Below are 23826 nucleotides of genomic sequence, written 5' to 3'. Positions count from 1 at the left end.
ATGGCAAAATTCGATTGAATTTGAAGAAATTTATACAATTTGACTGATATTACATATATGGTGAACAATAACCGTAAAATCGGATGAAAATATATCAATATGAACCGATCTCGATAAAATTTGGCATAGCTATTTACGAGCTGTATCTGATATTCGCTATCAAATATCCTTGTTGAGGAGTGCATATTACGCATGCGATGGACTTTAACAACAAATCGGATGCAACATATGTATGGGAGCTATAGCCATACCTGAACCGATTTGCACCAAAACTTGAAGAACGTGTTTCTGGGCTGAATTTCGTCGAAAGTGCTAAAATACAGTCCATGTGGGCTGATATTAGCCATTAAATGCACAACAAACCTGAAATCGTATAAAGATATATATGGAAGCTAGATCCAAATTTGAACCGATCTTGACAAAATTTTAAACTCTTATTTCTGAACTGTGAAAAAACTACAACCAACTTCAAACTGCTGTCGTGTCTAAACCACTCCTCCGACAGCTGTTAAAATTATACCAGTGACAACACATTATATTGTTCACAAGCGTACAAAAGCATTTTGGTGAGAATTTTCAAGAAAAAAAGTTATTCGTGATGGAATTCAAGCGTGATAGTGTGATTTCTTTATATTTGGCTGGAAAACCACAAGTGGCTATCATTAGAGCACTCCATCATTTACATGTGAATAAATCTTTTGTGTCTCGTACCAACGCTCGTTACCGTGATACTGGTAGCGTAACCCGACGTCAAGGTAGTGGTCGGAAGAAAACAGCGACATCAGCAGAAATGGATCGAAAAGTAGAGAAGCGACTTGATCGAAACCTGCGTCGCAGTGGCTGGACGAATCGCAATATTCCATTCGGCAAATATTGAAAAATATGAGCTCGGGGTAAAGCCATTGAAATTCCAAAAAGTGCAAGAACTTACACCACAACAGAGAGAAAATACACTAAAAAGAGCTAAAAAGTGAACTGCCGAATTTGGTTTTCTGCGGTGAGAAAACATTCCTTGTCCAGTAGTTTGACACAAAATGATCGTGTTTACTTGCCTAAGAGGACGGCTGAAAATGTGCACCTTCGGTTGGTCACCAGAACTCAAGCGCCGGCCATGGTGATGGAGTGGGCCGCCATAACAGCCGATGGTCGCTCTCCGCTTGTTTTAATCGGTCGTGGCATCAGAATAAATGCCGAATATTATCGCGAAAATATTCTGAAGGGCACGCACGCAAACAGTTTGGCCGCAGACCTTAGACATTCCAACAGGACTCAGCACCATCGCACTCAGCACGCGCCAATCATGAACTGTTGCAAAATGATGTTCCGCGCTTCATTTCCAGCGCACAATGACCACCAAGATCTCCGGATACCAATCCGTTTGACTATTGTGTCTGGAGTATTTTGGAAAGCAAGGTTGGCACTTAAATATACCAAAGTGTCGATCACCTCAAGCAAGCGCTTCGTCGGGAATGTGCCAAAATACAGCAGAGCACATTCGGGCAGCGTGTGACGGTTTCATTGGCCGTTTAAAGGCCATAATTCGTGCCAAAGGTGACCAATTCGAACAATTCTAAACTTATTCTAAAATTTGATGTTATTTCCGACTTTTATTTGCTTTCATTCAATAACATTAAAAAAGCTGTTGTTTAAAAACTTAAGGAAATAATAAAATCCTGAAAAAACGTTGGTAAAATTTTAAAAATACCGAATATTGACGTTATTTTGGTGCCTATACGACGTGGACCCACACAGGCATTATTTGTCATGAGTCATTACCAAATTCAAATTCGAAACTTGAAATAAACGCGAATAATGTAGCTTAAATCATCAAAGTATAGAATATAGGGAGGTACCCTTATATCGGAGCTGTGCGAAGACCTGAACCTGCGTAGACAAGTATTTGTCATATTCTGTAGCATCCATTACGAACTTCAAATACGACATTTCAAAAAACTTCGGTGAGTATTGCACCTAAACTCGTCAAAATACCGAAAATAGGGAGGTACTGGTATATGGAGCCTATACGAAGACCTGGACCTGCATAGACAATTTTCTGGAGTTTCCATTACGAACTCTAAATGCGTAATTTGAAAAAATTTTGATGAATAAAGACGCTAAAATCATCAAAATACCGAATATCGGGAGGTACCGTTATATGGGGACGATACGAAGACGTGGACCTGCACAGACAATTTTCTGTCTTAGGCTGTAGTATCCATTTCGAACTTCAAATACCAAATTTGAAACAATTCCGGTGAATAATGTCGCTAAAATCATCAAAATACCGAATAGCGGGAGGTACCGGTAGGTACCCTCCTAGGTACCCTCCATAGTATGGTAGAGGGTATAAAAACTTAGAAGAGTTTTTCCTATTTGTCGGACAAGTTAAATCCATTTTTAATAGGAAGAGCCGGCTGTCAATATATCCTCACCATATAGCTCCTTTGATACGGCAAAAACGTGCTTTATCGAAATAACAGTTTTAGACCCCAGGTCTCTTTGGACCAAATCCGTTTCAGGACATTTGGAGTCGATCTATCGATGTTCGTCCATCCGTACGTCTGTCAGGCTGGTGCGCACGAAGGGAGTACATTATCGGAGATGGAAATTATCGGTTCACTCCGTCCGGTACCTCCCCCACAAAATGTCAACATTTTCAAATTAAATAATTTACTGCACAGAAAGAGAAAGGATGACTCGATGTTGCTCCAACTTTGAAAATTCAAATATTTGCATCAGTGCCAGGCCACGTGCGAAAATGGACAGCATCGGCCCACCCTTTCTTATACCTCCCTCAAAATGTTGAATAATTATAAATCTCGTAAAATATAAAATGAGCATCCAATTCATCATCCAAACATATTTAATAACACAATATCTGGTATGAAGATGGAATGTATCGGTCTACTTTTTCTAGTGCTTCCCCTATGAAGGTGTCAACATTTTAAACAACCATGAATGTCATGAAACGCGAAATGAGCATCCGATTATTTTCAAACTCGGCATATCCCAATATTTCTATAAACTCAAAATCAATTGTGACTATGGAATATGTCAGACCACTCCATCAGATACCTCCTCAACAACGGGTCAAATTTTCATAAAATTCAAAATAAGCAGTAGATTCCCTTTAAATTGCACACATGCCAACATTTTTGATAGCACGAGATTTGTTGTTAAGATGGGATATATTCTCTACCACAATTTATATTCATTATAGTTTATTCGTTTTTCCCCGCATTAGCGAAAACACTCCCCCATCTCGTGGCCAAGGAGAATAAGCTAACTTATACTCCATTTAATAGTTAAGGTTAAAAATACAAATAATATTTTACATGCAAGTACAATTCGCCATTGTATTTATATCAATATCTGTTGAATATTCGAATATTTGCCAATTTTAAAGAATTTGTCCAACACTTCAAACACTACAACATTTCAATGACCAAATCATACCAATATTGAAAATATTCTCCTTTACACTTCATGCTTCGTGCATTATTTTCATCTCCTTTCAGTAAAATTATCCCTTCTCGGCTCATTGAATGATTGCGAACCACATTCCTTTTTGCTACATGACCGAGGCTAATGGCTAAGGCAATGATGGTAATGGCTCTGTGGCATCACATCGGATATAAAGCTTTTATTAGATTAAATACAGCCATACAATATCTTTGAGATATACATTACACTACACTACACCATCACCACCACGATGTTCTTTACAGCTACGCTTTATCTTCCGTCTCCATAGAGAGCGGGAGAGAGAGACACACAACGAGCGAGCCAAAGAATTTCTTTTTAGATTTTTTTATTTTTATTTCCTTTTTCTTTTCTTCGTGGCATTTGTTTGCTGTTCATGTCTATGACCGACCGAGAACAGTTATAATCGGAATGACGTTAAGAAATACTGTGTCGTCATCTTCCAATGTCGTCTTGCCGGAGTTGGTGTGTGTGTCACAATACTCGGGGAGATTGACATTGTCCGATGACAACATTTCAGAATTTAAAGACAGCTTATTAAAATAGAAAGGATTGAGACGAAGTAAAGCGGGAATGGGAGTGGGAGAGTGGAAAGATGATTTTATAATCAATGTAATGGACATTGATTAAATGGATTTTGTATGTAATTAGAATTACTTGGAAAAATATTTCAGGGGATACAATTAATATGAATGGATTTGCTCTGGCTTGATTAGTTTATAAATAATTTAAAATATTATTGAACAAGTTAAAACGTGTCTACGTTCGGGTGTGTTGTTTTGAGAAAGAAAACTGCGCACAAAAATGAACCAGTATGATCAAGACTATCCGTGGATGGTGTGAAGTAAGCGCCCATTGATTATTCTTGCCATGAGGGGTGCACAGTGGTGATCAGTGGATTCTGATCGATTGGATTGGATTGTGCATATCAAATATTGAATGAATTATCTATTATCTATCTATTAACTACTAATCTATCTATTAACAATAGAGTCTCCGGGCCTTATGAGCAAGGTAAGAAACTGTATGGTTTTAAGAAAGTGGTTGGCTATAATTATTCTTTCCAATAACAGTTAAGACCTGAACTCAGATTTGCTCAATTTTAGCCACAATTGAAAAATTTCCAAAAGCGGCATTGCTCAAAGAGTACGCGTTTCACAAAATACTTTGTACACACTTTTAACTGCAGTAGAGGCGCTGAGAAAATCTAGCAATAAAAAATCAATATTCAAATATTACATATTTCCTAGCCGCCATAAAATACCACATTTGAACAATTCGGTGATCTTGTGCGCTAACGCATACGATAATGTGTGAGATAATAAAGGTTATGACCCACACGCACAAATATCGATGCGTTCAGTAAATGTACCACTTGAATGAAACATCAAGCAGCCCTGCAATGTTCTCAATTCAATATTAGAAAAGATAAGAGTAATTGTGTGGCTGCGATTAGGTTAAGTTAAATTAGTTTCAGTAGCACTTAAGGAACATATTTATGAAATAAAATCAGAATTGAATCAACAAACCAAACCATTCGGTTGGTTTTCTTTTCTCATTTAAACATTCATCCTACGAGCAGGATCCGAATAAAGAACAGAGTTGACAATCGAAGAGGGGAAATTGAATTCCATTTTCATTTAAACGCGTTTTACACGAAATTTAATTCCTACTTTTTATACCCTCAGCCATATGGCTCATCGAAATAACGATTTTTAGACACCAGGTCTCTTTGGACCAAATCCGTTTCAGGGCATCTGGTGTCGATCTAGCGATGTCCGACCATCTATCTGTCTGCCCCATTGGGTCAAACTTGGTATTTCGTAATTTTATTATTAAACTTAGAGCGACCTTGGAGATGGGCAATATTGGTTCGCTCCTTCTTTTACCTTCCCCACACAAGGTTGAAAATTTCAAAACAAAATATTTTACTGCACAACTTTGCAAATCTTAATATTTGCATCAGTTCTAGGTCAGCTACTAAAAGTAAAAAAGTACCTCGCCCACAAAGGGTCAAAACGGCCAATAATTATAACTCTTATAAATTGTGATATAAGGGTCCAATTGTCTTTAAATTTCACTCATCCTTATACTTATATTAATACAAGTAAGCAAAGGCTACAGTCGAGCGGGGCCGACCGTTGAATACCCTACAACACTATAATAAATGATACAGTTTATATAGGCGAGATACTCGAAAGAATTCCACAAGATATTGTCACAAATAATAAAATTTGTCAAATTAGGTCAAGCCATTCGTGATTTATAAGCATTATAATTAACATCCTCTTCCTTTGTATATACACATTTTATATATTTCGCTATATATAACCGATATATTTACTATCGGCATCTACGTAACGGTCAGAATTGTCCTGTTCGTCTATTGGTGATTTCGCCAGGATTAAAAATACTCGCGGTTTAATGGAAAATTTGACTTTTATTTAACAGAAATATGATGGTCTATTTCACCCACTAAATATTACCCGATAGCCATTCAAATTGGAAGGCTTCTGCAAAGCCCTAAGCTCTAGCCCCATGCTAACTTCCGCTTTTATTGGCCTATAATTGCGACATATCAGGAATTTTTTCAGTTTTTGGTCCATTTCAACCCTTAAATATTATGCGATCATCTCCAAAAGAAATAGGATTCTATTCTGACCCTAGCCCCACCTCCATTCTAAATTTCGTGAAGATCGGGCCATAATTGTGACACGTAGAGTGATTACAAATTAACATGGACAGACGGACAGACGGACATACATAGCTAGATCGACTCAGCTCGGCGAGATAGGAAGATCCATATATACTTTCCTATATGGGAAACCAATATTTCGAGGTGTTACATAATTTTTGGCCCAATCAAACTTATAATACCCCCAACCCAAAGTGTTGTAGGGTATAATAATATGGTGGATTGAAGTGAACCAAGTATGAACCTTATTTGAATGCGTATCATGGCCGTAGAGTAGTCACAATTTGGCAACTGTATCTAACTCTGAATCGATTATCAACAAATTTGACGGAGGCTCTTGTACCTCAAGTACCAAATAACATTGCTGTTTAGTGCATGACTTAGATAAGATTTATATTAAAAAATATTTATTGGAGCAATAGATGTGCCGGACCTAATTTCACCAAATGGCAAAATTCGATTGAATTTGAAGAAATTTATACAATTTGACTGATATTACATATATGGTGAACAATAACCGTAAAATCGGATGAAAATATATCAATATGAACCGATCTCGATAAAATTTGGCATAGCTATTTACGAGCTGTATCTGATATTCGCTATCAAATATCCTTGTTGAGGAGTGCATATTACGCATGCGATGGACTTTAACAACAAATCGGATGCAACATATGTATGGGAGCTATAGCCATACCTGAACCGATTTGCACCAAAACTTGAAGAACGTGTTTCTGGGCTGAATTTCGTCGAAAGTGCTAAAATACAGTCCATGTGGGCTGATATTAGCCATTAAATGCACAACAAACCTGAAATCGTATAAAGATATATATGGAAGCTAGATCCAAATTTGAACCGATCTTGACAAAATTTTAAACTCTTATTTCTGAACTGTGAAAAAACTACAACCAACTTCAAACTGCTGTCGTGTCTAAACCACTCCTCCGACAGCTGTTAAAATTATACCAGTGACAACACATTATATTGTTCACAAGCGTACAAAAGCATTTTGGTGAGAATTTTCAAGAAAAAAAGTTATTCGTGATGGAATTCAAGCGTGATAGTGTGATTTCTTTATATTTGGCTGGAAAACCACAAGTGGCTATCATTAGAGCACTCCATCATTTACATGTGAATAAATCTTTTGTGTCTCGTACCAACGCTCGTTACCGTGATACTGGTAGCGTAACCCGACGTCAAGGTAGTGGTCGGAAGAAAACAGCGACATCAGCAGAAATGGATCGAAAAGTAGAGAAGCGACTTGATCGAAACCTGCGTCGCAGTGGCTGGACGAATCGCAATATTCCATTCGGCAAATATTGAAAAATATGAGCTCGGGGTAAAGCCATTGAAATTCCAAAAAGTGCAAGAACTTACACCACAACAGAGAGAAAATACACTAAAAAGAGCTAAAAAGTGAACTGCCGAATTTGGTTTTCTGCGGTGAGAAAACATTCCTTGTCCAGTAGTTTGACACAAAATGATCGTGTTTACTTGCCTAAGAGGACGGCTGAAAATGTGCACCTTCGGTTGGTCACCAGAACTCAAGCGCCGGCCATGGTGATGGAGTGGGCCGCCATAACAGCCGATGGTCGCTCTCCGCTTGTTTTAATCGGTCGTGGCATCAGAATAAATGCCGAATATTATCGCGAAAATATTCTGAAGGGCACGCACGCAAACAGTTTGGCCGCAGACCTTAGACATTCCAACAGGACTCAGCACCATCGCACTCAGCACGCGCCAATCATGAACTGTTGCAAAATGATGTTCCGCGCTTCATTTCCAGCGCACAATGACCACCAAGATCTCCGGATACCAATCCGTTTGACTATTGTGTCTGGAGTATTTTGGAAAGCAAGGTTGGCACTTAAATATACCAAAGTGTCGATCACCTCAAGCAAGCGCTTCGTCGGGAATGTGCCAAAATACAGCAGAGCACATTCGGGCAGCGTGTGACGGTTTCATTGGCCGTTTAAAGGCCATAATTCGTGCCAAAGGTGACCAATTCGAACAATTCTAAACTTATTCTAAAATTTGATGTTATTTCCGACTTTTATTTGCTTTCATTCAATAACATTAAAAAAGCTGTTGTTTAAAAACTTAAGGAAATAATAAAATCCTGAAAAAACGTTGGTAAAATTTTAAAAATACCGAATATTGACGTTATTTTGGTGCCTATACGACGTGGACCCACACAGGCATTATTTGTCATGAGTCATTACCAAATTCAAATTCGAAACTTGAAATAAACGCGAATAATGTAGCTTAAATCATCAAAGTATAGAATATAGGGAGGTACCCTTATATCGGAGCTGTGCGAAGACCTGAACCTGCGTAGACAAGTATTTGTCATATTCTGTAGCATCCATTACGAACTTCAAATACGACATTTCAAAAAACTTCGGTGAGTATTGCACCTAAACTCGTCAAAATACCGAAAATAGGGAGGTACTGGTATATGGAGCCTATACGAAGACCTGGACCTGCATAGACAATTTTCTGGAGTTTCCATTACGAACTCTAAATGCGTAATTTGAAAAAATTTTGATGAATAAAGACGCTAAAATCATCAAAATACCGAATATCGGGAGGTACCGTTATATGGGGACGATACGAAGACGTGGACCTGCACAGACAATTTTCTGTCTTAGGCTGTAGTATCCATTTCGAACTTCAAATACCAAATTTGAAACAATTCCGGTGAATAATGTCGCTAAAATCATCAAAATACCGAATAGCGGGAGGTACCGGTAGGTACCCTCCTAGGTACCCTCCATAGTATGGTAGAGGGTATAAAAACTTAGAAGAGTTTTTCCTATTTGTCGGACAAGTTAAATCCATTTTTAATAGGAAGAGCCGGCTGTCAATATATCCTCACCATATAGCTCCTTTGATACGGCAAAAACGTGCTTTATCGAAATAACAGTTTTAGACCCCAGGTCTCTTTGGACCAAATCCGTTTCAGGACATTTGGAGTCGATCTATCGATGTTCGTCCATCCGTACGTCTGTCAGGCTGGTGCGCACGAAGGGAGTACATTATCGGAGATGGAAATTATCGGTTCACTCCGTCCGGTACCTCCCCCACAAAATGTCAACATTTTCAAATTAAATAATTTACTGCACAGAAAGAGAAAGGATGACTCGATGTTGCTCCAACTTTGAAAATTCAAATATTTGCATCAGTGCCAGGCCACGTGCGAAAATGGACAGCATCGGCCCACCCTTTCTTATACCTCCCTCAAAATGTTGAATAATTATAAATCTCGTAAAATATAAAATGAGCATCCAATTCATCATCCAAACATATTTAATAACACAATATCTGGTATGAAGATGGAATGTATCGGTCTACTTTTTCTAGTGCTTCCCCTATGAAGGTGTCAACATTTTAAACAACCATGAATGTCATGAAACGCGAAATGAGCATCCGATTATTTTCAAACTCGGCATATCCCAATATTTCTATAAACTCAAAATCAATTGTGACTATGGAATATGTCAGACCACTCCATCAGATACCTCCTCAACAACGGGTCAAATTTTCATAAAATTCAAAATAAGCAGTAGATTCCCTTTAAATTGCACACATGCCAACATTTTTGATAGCACGAGATTTGTTGTTAAGATGGGATATATTCTCTACCACAATTTATATTCATTATAGTTTATTCGTTTTTCCCCGCATTAGCGAAAACACTCCCCCATCTCGTGGCCAAGGAGAATAAGCTAACTTATACTCCATTTAATAGTTAAGGTTAAAAATACAAATAATATTTTACATGCAAGTACAATTCGCCATTGTATTTATATCAATATCTGTTGAATATTCGAATATTTGCCAATTTTAAAGAATTTGTCCAACACTTCAAACACTACAACATTTCAATGACCAAATCATACCAATATTGAAAATATTCTCCTTTACACTTCATGCTTCGTGCATTATTTTCATCTCCTTTCAGTAAAATTATCCCTTCTCGGCTCATTGAATGATTGCGAACCACATTCCTTTTTGCTACATGACCGAGGCTAATGGCTAAGGCAATGATGGTAATGGCTCTGTGGCATCACATCGGATATAAAGCTTTTATTAGATTAAATACAGCCATACAATATCTTTGAGATATACATTACACTACACTACACCATCACCACCACGATGTTCTTTACAGCTACGCTTTATCTTCCGTCTCCATAGAGAGCGGGAGAGAGAGACACACAACGAGCGAGCCAAAGAATTTCTTTTTAGATTTTTTTATTTTTATTTCCTTTTTCTTTTCTTCGTGGCATTTGTTTGCTGTTCATGTCTATGACCGACCGAGAACAGTTATAATCGGAATGACGTTAAGAAATACTGTGTCGTCATCTTCCAATGTCGTCTTGCCGGAGTTGGTGTGTGTGTCACAATACTCGGGGAGATTGACATTGTCCGATGACAACATTTCAGAATTTAAAGACAGCTTATTAAAAATAGAAAGGATTGAGACGAAGTAAAGCGGGAATGGGAGTGGGAGAGTGGAAAGATGATTTTATAATCAATGTAATGGACATTGATTAAATGGATTTTGTATGTAATTAGAATTACTTGGAAAAATATTTCAGGGGATACAATTAATATGAATGGATTTGCTCTGGCTTGATTAGTTTATAAATAATTTAAAATATTATTGAACAAGTTAAAACGTGTCTACGTTCGGGTGTGTTGTTTTGAGAAAGAAAACTGCGCACAAAAATGAACCAGTATGATCAAGACTATCCGTGGATGGTGTGAAGTAAGCGCCCATTGATTATTCTTGCCATGAGGGGTGCACAGTGGTGATCAGTGGATTCTGATCGATTGGATTGGATTGTGCATATCAAATATTGAATGAATTATCTATTATCTATCTATTAACTACTAATCTATCTATTAACAATAGAGTCTCCGGGCCTTATGAGCAAGGTAAGAAACTGTATGGTTTTAAGAAAGTGGTTGGCTATAATTATTCTTTCCAATAACAGTTAAGACCTGAACTCAGATTTGCTCAATTTTAGCCACAATTGAAAAATTTCCAAAAGCGGCATTGCTCAAAGAGTACGCGTTTCACAAAATACTTTGTACACACTTTTAACTGCAGTAGAGGCGCTGAGAAAATCTAGCAATAAAAAATCAATATTCAAATATTACATATTTCCTAGCCGCCATAAAATACCACATTTGAACAATTCGGTGATCTTGTGCGCTAACGCATACGATAATGTGTGAGATAATAAAGGTTATGACCCACACGCACAAATATCGATGCGTTCAGTAAATGTACCACTTGAATGAAACATCAAGCAGCCCTGCAATGTTCTCAATTCAATATTAGAAAAGATAAGAGTAATTGTGTGGCTGCGATTAGGTTAAGTTAAATTAGTTTCAGTAGCACTTAAGGAACATATTTATGAAATAAAATCAGAATTGAATCAACAAACCAAACCATTCGGTTGGTTTTCTTTTCTCATTTAAACATTCATCCTACGAGCAGGATCCGAATAAAGAACAGAGTTGACAATCGAAGAGGGGAAATTGAATTCCATTTTCATTTAAACGCGTTTTACACGAAATTTAATTCCTACTTTTTATACCCTCAGCCATATGGCTCATCGAAATAACGATTTTTAGACACCAGGTCTCTTTGGACCAAATCCGTTTCAGGGCATCTGGTGTCGATCTAGCGATGTCCGACCATCTATCTGTCTGCCCCATTGGGTCAAACTTGGTATTTCGTAATTTTATTATTAAACTTAGAGCGACCTTGGAGATGGGCAATATTGGTTCGCTCCTTCTTTTACCTTCCCCACACAAGGTTGAAAATTTCAAAACAAAATATTTTACTGCACAACTTTGCAAATCTTAATATTTGCATCAGTTCTAGGTCAGCTACTAAAAGTAAAAAAGTACCTCGCCCACAAAGGGTCAAAACGGCCAATAATTATAACTCTTATAAATTGTGATATAAGGGTCCAATTGTCTTTAAATTTCACTCATCCTTATACTTATATTAATACAAGTAAGCAAAGGCTACAGTCGAGCGGGGCCGACCGTTGAATACCCTACAACACTATAATAAATGATACAGTTTATATAGGCGAGATACTCGAAAGAATTCCACAAGATATTGTCACAAATAATAAAAGAAAACCATCAGGTTTCGTTCTCTAATTTTCGAATAATAGCAACTTAAACTAATTTGCTCATTTTCAATTTATTGGTAGATGTTGCACGTAAATGGTCTTCCTAGATCTGGAACAAATATTTCCCAAAGACCTATAATCTCTCAGAAGTGGCAAAAGATCATCATTTATAATTGGATTTTGACTGAAATGCATCCATATGAGATACAGACATTTGACTATATTCCTTAACGAAATCAGCGTTAACGAAATAGTCAGAAGTGCGTCTTTCCTGTATTTGTGAATTCTCCACAAAAGTCACCGGAATGGACATTTTCGTATTTTGTCTACAAAAGTTGACAAACTATTTCACACATTGAATATTTTTGGGATGGCCATCCAAAACTGCTTAGCTTTTGCAATGTCCGGTAACCCCCATTCAAATGTGCGTGAGGATCGGGCGATAATTACGACCTGCAGACAATTTTGCACTTTTTGGTCCATTTCAACCCCTAAATATATGGCGATCATCTCCAAAAAGAGTAGGTTTCTATTCTGACCCTCATCTTATCCCCATGCAAAATTTCGTTAGGATCGGGCCATAAATTCGATCTGTATATGATATCCTGATATCCTAACTACTTAGTTTTGTTAGCTGTAGAAATATTACCAAATGTTTAATTCAAAATGAAAATGTGCCAAAATATGACAAAATTGAAAAAAATATGAGAAAATGTTAGAAAATCAATATTTTCATTTTTAGAGAGATATTTTCTTGTGATTTTTTTAGACGTTTTTTCTTTCCTGCCAAGAGGCCATTCTGAATTAATGAGAACTGTCGAAATCAGTTCAGCCGTTCTCAACATATAAGAGATTTTTCAAGCAGATCTTCTTTGATAGACATATATATCGCACATATTTTGCTATATATCCGTTTTGTTGGATGTTAACATCAATGTAAAGATCAGAACTAACCTTGTCATGGCTTTGTGATTTCGCCGGGATTTAAAATATTCGCGGTTTAATGAAAAATTTTGAATTTTTTCAACACAAAAGATATGGTCTATTTTACCCGCTAAATATTATCCGATGACCACCCAAATTGGTAGGCTTCTTCCCCGCCCTAAACTCTAGCTACATGTGAAATTTCGATTTTCGTCGATTGGTCTATAATTGCGACGTGTATAGCTACTGCAAAATCCAACATTTTTTCAGTATTTGGTCCATTTCAACCCCTAAACATTTGGCGATCATCTCCAAAAGAAATAGGCTTCTATTCTCGCCCTAACCCCACCTTAGTGCAAAATTTCGTAAGGATCGGGCCATAATTGCGACCTGTAGTTTGATTACAAATTAACATGGACAGACGGACAGACGGACGGACGGACATACATAGCTAGATCGACTCAGCTCGGTGAGATAGGATGATCCATATATACTTTCCTATATGGGAAACCAATATTTCGAGGTGTTACATAAATTCTGGCCCAATCAAACTTATAATACCCCCAACACATAGTGTTGTAGGGTATAACGAGATCCAGCGACCCACAACGGGTCAAAATTTTGAATAGCCATGAAGCTTGCAAAAAAACACATAATGGACATCCGATTCCTTTCAAATTCGGCACATCTCATTATTTCTACCAACTCAAGGTCTGTTGTGAATACAGGGTGAGATGAAAAAACTGCAATAAAACTTCAGACTGCTCTCATTTACAAATCCACTCGTCCGACAGCTGTTAAAATTATTCCAGTGAAAGCTCATTATATTGTTTACAAGCGTACAAAAGCATTTTGGTGAGAATTTCCCAGAAAAAAATTATTCGTGATGGAATTCAAGCGTGATAGTTTGATTTCTTTATATTTGGCTGGAAAACCACAAGTGGTCATTGTTAGAGCATTCCACCATTTAAATGTGAATAAATCTTTTGTGTATCGTACCATTACTCGTTACCGTGATACTGGTAGCGTAGACCGACGTCAAGGAAGTGGACAGAGGAAAACAGCAACATCAGCAAAAATAATTTGGAAAGTAAAGAAGCGACTTGATGGAAACTCGCGTCGCAGTGGCCGAAAATACCTCGTGAGCTGAAAATATCGCAATATTCCATTCGGAAAATATTGGGAACTTCAAAAAGTGCAAGAATTTACATCGCTACAGAAAGAAAATAAACTCAAAAGAGCTAAAGAGTTGCTTCGCTTGGTCGAAAGTGGTGAACTTTCGAATTTGGTTTTCTCCGTGTCCAGCAGTTTGTTAACAAACAAAATGATCGTGTTTACTTGCCAAAGACGTCGGCTGAAAATGTGCACCAAAATACCGCTCAACTTTAAAAAAATTCAGTTTTCTGTGTGCTTGGCATTTTGTATTGGTATTTGGTTACAAACCACAACATTTTCGAATATAATATTTTGAATGCATATAAAATCAAAAGGGGTTAGCAACGCGCACCGGGTTCAGCTAGTATATAATAAAAGCCATAACTAGTACTAGAATATATATACGTCCGCATTTGCACTAATTGGTATTTTCTGTAATTAAACCATTCTACAAAGAAATACTTTCCTGGAAAACTGTATTGTTATGAATATTTGAGGTGTCTAAGATTTCGAGGAATTTTCTTAAATTTCTATAGAAACTACTTTTTTGTTTATTTTTTTTTTTTTGTCCCTTTCCCTGATTTCCTCATAAGCATTTGACCATACACAATCATTATCTCTATATGTCTGCGTGTCTTTTCTGAAATTCTCGTGTGTGTTCTTTTTGTAAATTTATTGGCAAAACAGCCAGCCACTTGGTGGGCTGGCTGGATATCAGACTCATTGGTGGCTTATGCGTTTACATGTTTAATTACTAATGCCAAAACAGCGGGAGTCGTAGACACACATACTCAAATTGAAAACATTCCATCCAAGTCCAACACTCTCTCAAACAATACTCAAAGAAGAACACAACAGAAAACAACAAGACAATAAACATTAAAAAGATTTTAATCTTGAAATGCAAACAAGAGATATGTAAATAACTGGTTTGCAACTCAAACTCTATGCTTACCTTTATGTGTTAAGGTGTTTGTTTTTATGCTTCTGGTATCCTCACTTTTTGTGGCCACTCTTGTGGTAGGGTGAACAATTTATTACAATCACACACCTCTTGGAATAACTAATTTCCCATCATCATCATCAGCAGCAGCAGCAGCAGCATCATTCGGCAAAGAAATTAGATGAAACCCAACCTTGACAAAAGAATTCACAAGATAAAAATCCAGATCCTATTCTTTTTCTGCTTTCTTTGCACAGAGATAAGAAATATTTTCTTTTGAGCCAATACACTCGCACTCACGCACACACACACACACACACACACATTGAAAGGACATACAGTGAATTTAATTAACAGAATTCTATTGTTTGTCTCACAAATCAAATCAAACACAAATGCCACAAAAAGTCAAATGAGAGAATGGGCAAGAGAGAGAGAGAGAGAGAGGGTGAGAAAAAAAAACGTAATTAAAACAGCATCGAAAATTACAATACAAATATGGTTTGATGCCAAGGCAACCATGTGGAAGCCACAAGTCAAACCAAAAAGAATGGCAAAGGATATAAAGAGAGAGAGAGAGAGAGAGGGAAGAGAGAATACGTCCAGAAGCAAATACATAATGAAATCAAATTAATTTAGCCACCATGAGAAACGTTTATAAATCTCATTAACATTTTCAAAGGAAAATTACATTAACACATATTCGCAGGCAGTACGACAATATTCGTAGAAAAAAACTCTCCTTGACGTCAACTGGCAATATGTCAAATGATGTGTGTCTGTTCCTGCAGTCGAGATTTATAACAAATTTGGCTAATTGTTAGAAACGTATTTTAATTGTGGCTTTCCGAGCCATGGAAGGGAAGATTGCCAACTAAAACAAAAAATTACTATAGGGTTTAATATCAAGGATCTATTGTAAATGATGCTGAAGAACAATTTATTTTTGAAATAAGATAAAACCGTAAAGACAGGACAAAATTCTGGCGAGGTCGACAATGTTACATCCTACACCACTATGTATGGTTCGCAGAGCTACCCGTAACAAATATAATTTATGGTGGGAATTTGTGTGAGAAAATTATATAAAATATGATCACGGGCTCGTCTGAATAGAGAGATGAGCTTTAACATAGCCCCATCACAAATAGCCCAAAAGACCTAAATCCCACGATATAGACGGCCAATTAACCTGTCTCGAACGTGAAATAAAATATTCACAGAACTAGCCTCTCAATAGGTCCATTGGCATATAACATAAGTTAAGCTCTTGCATTTTGGGCAAAAACAATTAGATATCATCAGCAACCTTTGAAGACCTACGGTCTAATATTGCCACCATAAACCTCACCATACATAGTATATTAAGTTCGTCATTCCGTTTGTAACTCATCGAAATAATCATTTTAGACCCAACAAATATATATATTCTTGATCAGTGAAAAATTCTAAGACGATTTAGCCATGTCCGTCCGTCTGTCCGTCTGTCCGTCTGTTTTAATCACGCTATAATCAAAACAAATAAAGATAGGAAGCTAAAATTTGCACAGATCTGTCTTTTGTCTGCAGGCAGGTCAAGTTCGAAGATGGGCTATATCGGTCCACAATATCGCATAGCCCCCATATAACGATACCCCCGGATAATCGGTATTTTGATGATTTTAGCCACATTTTGCAATAGAATGGTCTAAAAATCCACACAAGAAGTTCCTTGTGAGTACTTTACCCCCTGGAAAAGAAATGTCTATATAAGTCCACAATATCGTATGTCCCCCATATAACGGTACCCCCCGATATTCGATATTTTGATGATTTTAGATACATTTTTCAACGGAACTGTCTGAAAATCCACACAAGGAGTTCCTTGTGGATACTTTACCCCTGAAAGAGAATTGACTATATAGGTCCACGATATAGTATCACGATATCCCCCATATGACGGTACCCCCCGATATTCGGTATTTTGATGATTTTAGCCACATTTTTAACGGAATTGTCTGAAAATCCACACAAGGAGTTCCTTGCGAGTACTTATCCCCTGGAAGATAATTATCGCTATAGGTCCACGGTATGGTATAGCCCCAATATAACGGTACCCATCGATATTCTGTATTTTGATGATTTTAGCCACATTTTTCAACGGAATTGTCTGAAATTCTACACAAGGAGTTCTTCTGAGTACTTTACCCCCAGATATAGATTTGTCTATATAGATGTACAAACTCGTATATCCCCCATATATCAGCAACTTTCGATATTAGGTATTTTAAAGATTTTAACTGAATTTTTAATGGAATTTATTTTTTCGAAAATTTTCTAATTAGTTTCAAATGGTGGAGGGTATTCAAAGTTCGGCCCGGCCGAATTTACTGCTTTTTTACTTGTTATACTCTCAGCCATATGGCTAGAGAGGGTATACATCATTTGGTACAGACAAACCGTACCTCATCGTAATAACGGTTTTAGACCCTAGGTCTTTTTGGACCAAACTCCCCTCCCCGTAATATTTATACCCTCCACCTTGAAAAGGAGGGTATATTAACTTTGTCATTCCGTTTGTAATATACCTAAGAATTCGACGTAGACCCCATAAAATAGACCCCATAATCAGCATAAATATCTAAGTCGATTTAATGATGACAGTCTCTCTTTCAGTCAGTCTGTGGAAATCACGATACATCCCACAAAATTTGGCACAACAATATGTATTATGTCTACGATGGTTGGTATTGAAAATCAGATATATCGGTCCACGTTTTAGTATAGCCGCCATATAATGGTACCTTCCGATATTCGATATTTCGATGATTTTCGCCAAATTTGTTCACGGATTTGTCTAAAAATTGGTATTTGTATGTCATAATAGGTTCTAGCTCCGGTGGTGAAACATTGTATGTATAGGTCCACGCTTTTATATAGCCCCGGTCCACGTTTTGGAATAGCCGCCATATAACGGAACCTCCCGATATTCGGTATTTTTGATAATTTTTGCCACATTGTTCCACGGAATTGTCTAAAAATTGGTATATGTGATTCGCAATGGATTCTAGCTTCGGTGGCGGAACATTGTATATATAGGTCTACGCCTCTACATGGTGAGACAAAAAACTGCAACAAAGTCAAACGCCATAATTTTAACATTTTCTTTTTTTATAAAAATGTCGGATATAGTATCAACTATCAGAATAAGTTTAGATTTGTTCGAATTGGTCACCTTTAGTAGGAATTATGTCCTTCAAACGGCCAATGAATCTGTCACACGCTGCCCGAATGTTGCTCTGCGGTATTTTGTCCCATTCCCTGCGAAGCGCTTGCTTCAGGTGATCGACATTTTTTAGTGCAAACCTTGATTTGCAAAATACTCCAGACCAAATAATATAACAGATTGGTATCCGGAGAATTTGGTGGCCATTGTGCGATGGAAATAAAGTGAGGAACCTCATTTTGTAACCATTCTTGGGAGGCACGTGCTAAGTGCGATGGTGCTGAACAAAATGTTTGCGTGCCCATGGCTTTAATACACCCTCCAGAATATTTTCGCGATAATATTCGGCATTTATTCTGATGGCGGCCCACACCATCACCATGGCCGGCGCTTGAGTTCAAGTGGCCAACCGAAGGTGTACATTTTCACCTGACTTCTTTTGCAAGTAAACACGATCATTTCGTTTGTTTACAAACTGTTGGACAACGACTTTCGGTCAAGCGAAGCAACATTTTAGCTCTTCTTAGTCTATTTCCTTTTTGTTGCGGTGTAAGTTCTTGCACTTTTTTCAAATCCTTTACCTCGAGCTAATTTTTCAATATTTGCCGAATGGAATATTGCGATATGTTCAGCTCACGAGCCATTTTTCGGCCACTGCGACGCGGGTTTCGATCAAGTGGCTTCTTTACTTTTCGAACCATTTCTACTGATATTGCTGTTTTCTTCCGTCCACTTCCTTGACGTCGGGCTACGCTACCAGTATCACGGTAACGAGCGATGGTAAGAGACACAAAAGATTTATTCGCATTTAAATGCTGGAGTGCTCTAACCATATCCACTTGTGGTTTTCCAGCCAAATATAAAGAAATCACACTATCACGCTTAAATTCCATCACGAATAACTTCTTTTCTGGAAAATTTTCACCAAAATGCTTTTGTTCACTTGTAAACAATATAATGAGCTGACACTGGAATAATTTTAACAGCTGTCGGACGAATGGCTTAGAAATGACAGCTGTCTGAAGTTGGTTGCAGTTTTTCATCTCACCCTGTATCTGGACGGCACGCATATTTCAACATCTTCCAAACATTATCACATCTCTCATATAAAGTGAAGGAAATAGCCGTGTCAAATCTGGCACTTTGTAATACTTAAATCCGATATTTATCCACTACCTCGAAACCTTCTCCATAACGCAACTCAAAATAAAATGTAATAAAATTGTGAGGCTAAGGTTATACAAATTGTTTAACTTGGTATCTATAATATTTTCTAATACCTATTCCAAGGAATCTTACTTCGAAATTTTCGGAAAAAGGGAAAAGGGAGCAACTTTTGTAACATGGTTTTCTCGTCGGCTGAGGTAAGCTCGACTGTATCAAAGTTTTCCTTAAGGACTCACGAAACCTCATGTAATAAGAAGAGTAGATGAATATAATATATGGGATGGCGAATTGACTTTTGATATGCTCGGAAATTCAGAGTAGATTTTTTTAATTGATGGACGATTCGTGGTCAATAGGGAACTATGATGTGGCGGTGTCGGTTTGTTTATGATAGGTACACGGGTGATTAAAGTGAAGTGTGATTAGCCGGTGATAATGTTGAGGTTACCGACAGTTCGAGGGTGATCGGGTACTCCTGGATGATTGTGAGATGTTGACAAGTGAGGAAGATGATCAGGAATTACGATGTTTGCGTTGTGGTGGCGACTTGAAGGAAATCGGGAATTTGTTGATGGTCGTCAAATGTTGGTGCGGAAGATCAGTACCGTTAAATTGTTTAATGCAAACAGGAATTACGATGTTGGTGTTTGAATTATGGTCGGTATTGGAGATGTTGATATTTTTGAAGGTAATCGGGGATTTTGATGGATGGTCGGTACCCATATTTATAATGGGGATTATGTCCGTTTTTTTTTTTTTTTGTTTTACCCTAATGAAAAATAATAAACTAGGAAGTATGACCGTTGGCTGTGGAAAAAAGGCTTATGTTGGGTTTAGGCTCTATGCTCGGATTGACCAGAAATTTTTATCACAGGTAGGTAGGTACCCCGGGTACCCGGGTTATTCGCTTAGAAATACAAAATCCGGGTATAAGCCGGTTCTATAAAACTGATATGAACAAATGAGTATCCTTTGGAAACTTGTGGAAATTCCTATCCAAAAAGTAATCATTTGATGGGATGTGATTATTTGACCCGGCTCCGAAGCAATACAAGAAAATTGGTATTTTTGTACCGAAGCTTTATGCGTTATTAAATCTACATAATTCACCACCAATGTTCGAACTACGATACGCTACAACGAAATAAAGATTCTTGTGGGACAGCAAGCCGTAGCTCCTGTGGAAAAACGAGCCAAAGACCCTGTGTAAATGAATTTTCGACTAAATGAGAGCCAGTTCAAAAAAGGACAGTTTAACGACAACAAATGATTCAGAAAATCATATACTACCATTTGAAAAGTATATTATATTTGTCATTCCGTTTATAACTCCTCGAAATACTCATGTCACTCATGTCATTCTTGATCGGCGTAAAATTTTAAGTCGATTTAGCGATGTCCGTCTGTCTATTGTTATCACGCTATCTTTCGAATGCATTGAGATAGAAAGCTAAATTTTCGCACACTTGTTTATTTTGCCAGTAGGCAAGTTAAGTTCGTAAATGGGCCATATAGGTCCACGTTTTCATATAGCCCCCATAAATGGGAGGTACCATTTATTTATATAAAATTCGGTATTTTGATGATTTAAGCGACACTATTCACCGAAATTGTTTCAAATTTGGTATTTAAAGTTCGAAATGGATACCATAGCCTAAGACAGAAAAATGTCTGTGCTGGTCCACGTCTTCGTATAGCCCCCATAAACGGTACCTCCCAATATTCGGTATTTTGATGGTTTAAGCGACATTATTCACCGGAATTGTTTCAAATTTGATATTTGAAGTTCGATATGGATACTACAGCCTAAGGCAGAAAATTGTCTGTGCAGGTCCAAGTCTTCATATGGGGGCTATATGAAGAGTTGGACCTGCACAGACAATTTTCTGTGCTTCGGAATTTTGGTGATTTCGATATTTTGATGATTTTAGCGACATAACTCACCGGAGAAGTTGCAAATTACGTATTTTTTAGAGTTCGAAGTTCCTCCCTATATTCGGTATTTTGGCTATTTTAAGTACAACACTCACTGAAGTTGTTTGAGATGTCGTATTTGAAGTTCGTAATGGAAACTACAGCCTGTGACAAAAAATTGTCTATACAGGTCCAGGTCTTCGTATACCTCCGATATGACGGTATCTCCCTATATGCGGTATGTTGATGATTTTAGCTACATTATTCACCGTTTATTTCAAGTTTCGAATTTGAATATGGCAATGCCTTACGACAAACAAAGCCTATGTAGGTCCACGTCGTATAGACCCCAATATAACGTCTGTATTCGGTATTTTTAGATTTTAACAGAATTTTTTAACGGATTTTATTTTTTGAAAATGTCCAAATTCGTTCCAAATGGTGGAAGGTATTCAAAGTTTGGCCCGGCCGAACTAACTGCTTTTTAACTTGTTCTCGTTCTATTGTCGTTGTTGTTGGTATTATTACAATTAGAGCGGTTGTATGTTCTGACTAATGTATGTGATAAAATCATCACGGAAAACTTAGTCCCTCTATTTTTATTACTTTGGAATGTAAAGTTTCACAACTCCTTTCATAGTCTTCCGAATTTTCCCCTTAATCATTTTTTTTTTTTTTTTTGTTGCACGGTGTAATTAAAGAATCTCACATTTTCAAACTTTAATTAACGTTAACTTAAAGAGAGTGTTCTTTACTTTTCACAAAACCCAATAACAAAGGCGATAAAACAATAACCAACTAAAAAAGTTATTTCCCCAAAAAACAAAGAAAGAAAAAATCTCGAAACTTGAACACAAAGAATTCTCATTGTAATACTTGTTATCCTTATTATCTTTGGCATAATAACACAAAAAGGGACTTATATTTCCCGCAACTGACCTCACGGTGGACAACAATACGCCAAGCTAAAAAAAAGAAAAGCTGAAAAGGAAGAGAGGAAAGTGATTGCCACAAGATGACTACTTTACTTCCAAAGCTTACTCAATATTAATTTGTTAAATACAAAACGTATCCCTGCAAATTACAAGGACCATGTCCCTTCATTAACCAAAAAGGCAATCGACGAAGAACACAAAAAGAAGCGGACAGAACAGCAACAGAAACCAAAAACGGTTGAATATCCTTTTTCCCCCTCACTGCTTCCCTTAGGTTCAACGAATGGCAGTGGAAGAAAAATAAAATCAATTAAAAAATTAATTAAACGTAACTTCCAAATGGTGTGGGTGGGAAAAGGGAACTGAGGAGAGAAATCACAACAACATTATTTAAGGGACACATTTTTCTCTGTTCTTCGTGTTGGCGTTTTATTTTTTCTTCCCCTACACTGCATTCATTCATTCACTGACCAATCTGATGACGGGACAATACCCGACCAAAAGAGAGAAAATCTTTAAATTTTATTAACAACACTTGGAAAAAACAGTTGGTAGGTTGCGATGCGTGTCTGTCATTATGTGGGCGTTGAAAATGTTAATTTAACTGAACAATTTGCAAAAAAAAAACCGAAAACAGAAAACAACTCGAAGAACAGTTTTCGAAGAACAACGCTACGAAGGTCACAGCAAAGCAAGGTAACGAAATACTAAAGGTTAATTGTTCCGAAAAGAAATGTTAAATTGCCAATGTCTCAGCGCAAATTTACATACCAGCGACAGCGGATGAAATTAAGTCACTTGTCTTCGTAGTTGAACGGCAGGAAAGTTATCTGAAATTGACAAAGAAAAAAGTAGACAAGGGAAAATGTTAGTAATTTTCTTTTCAGTTTCGCAAATAACTTAAAGCTACAAACATTTAAAAAAACAAGATAAAAAGTATCGGTCGGTATTGCCGACAGATATATACCCTCAGCCTGTGTTCGATTATTTAAATATAATTTGACTAGTATTACAATTATTCAAACGTTTTACCCTCTATGAAGCAGGTTCCGAAGGAATGGGCCAATATTGTCTATTTCGTATCGGACCCCAATATATGATATAAATATTCCGACATTCCTGGTATGGATTATATCGACTAACTCCTTCACTATGTATGAGATATGTAATAATTTTTAGAAAATGTTAAAATGTGAGTGATGTACAAGATAGAGTCTACCGAAATATTCCACTTTTATACTTCA

The 23826-nt window shown here is 37.2% G+C and overlaps 1 protein-coding gene across 3 annotated transcripts in view; it reads right to left on the bottom strand.

Annotated features, from left to right (window-relative positions):
• Window positions 1-23407, bottom strand: part of LOC101887829 (Ig-like and fibronectin type-III domain-containing protein 2) — a 386843-nt gene extending 363436 nt beyond the window's left edge. Inside the window, exon 1 of one of the 3 annotated variants that reach the window (XM_059129339.1) lies at window positions 23354-23407. The gene's annotated coding sequence lies outside the window, so the exon portion shown is untranslated. The remainder of the gene's footprint in view (window positions 1-23353) is intronic. The other 2 variants (XM_059129337.1, XM_059129338.1) reach the window with 2 other exon arrangements.
• Window positions 23408-23826: the final 419 nt, after the last annotated feature.

Source organism: Musca domestica, unplaced genomic scaffold, assembly GCF_030504385.1.
Source record: "Musca domestica strain aabys unplaced genomic scaffold, Musca_domestica.polishedcontigs.V.1.1 6, whole genome shotgun sequence".
In the NCBI taxonomy this organism is placed as follows: domain Eukaryota; kingdom Metazoa; phylum Arthropoda; class Insecta; order Diptera; family Muscidae; genus Musca; species Musca domestica.
This window is presented reverse-complemented; position numbering and strand designations above follow the sequence as displayed.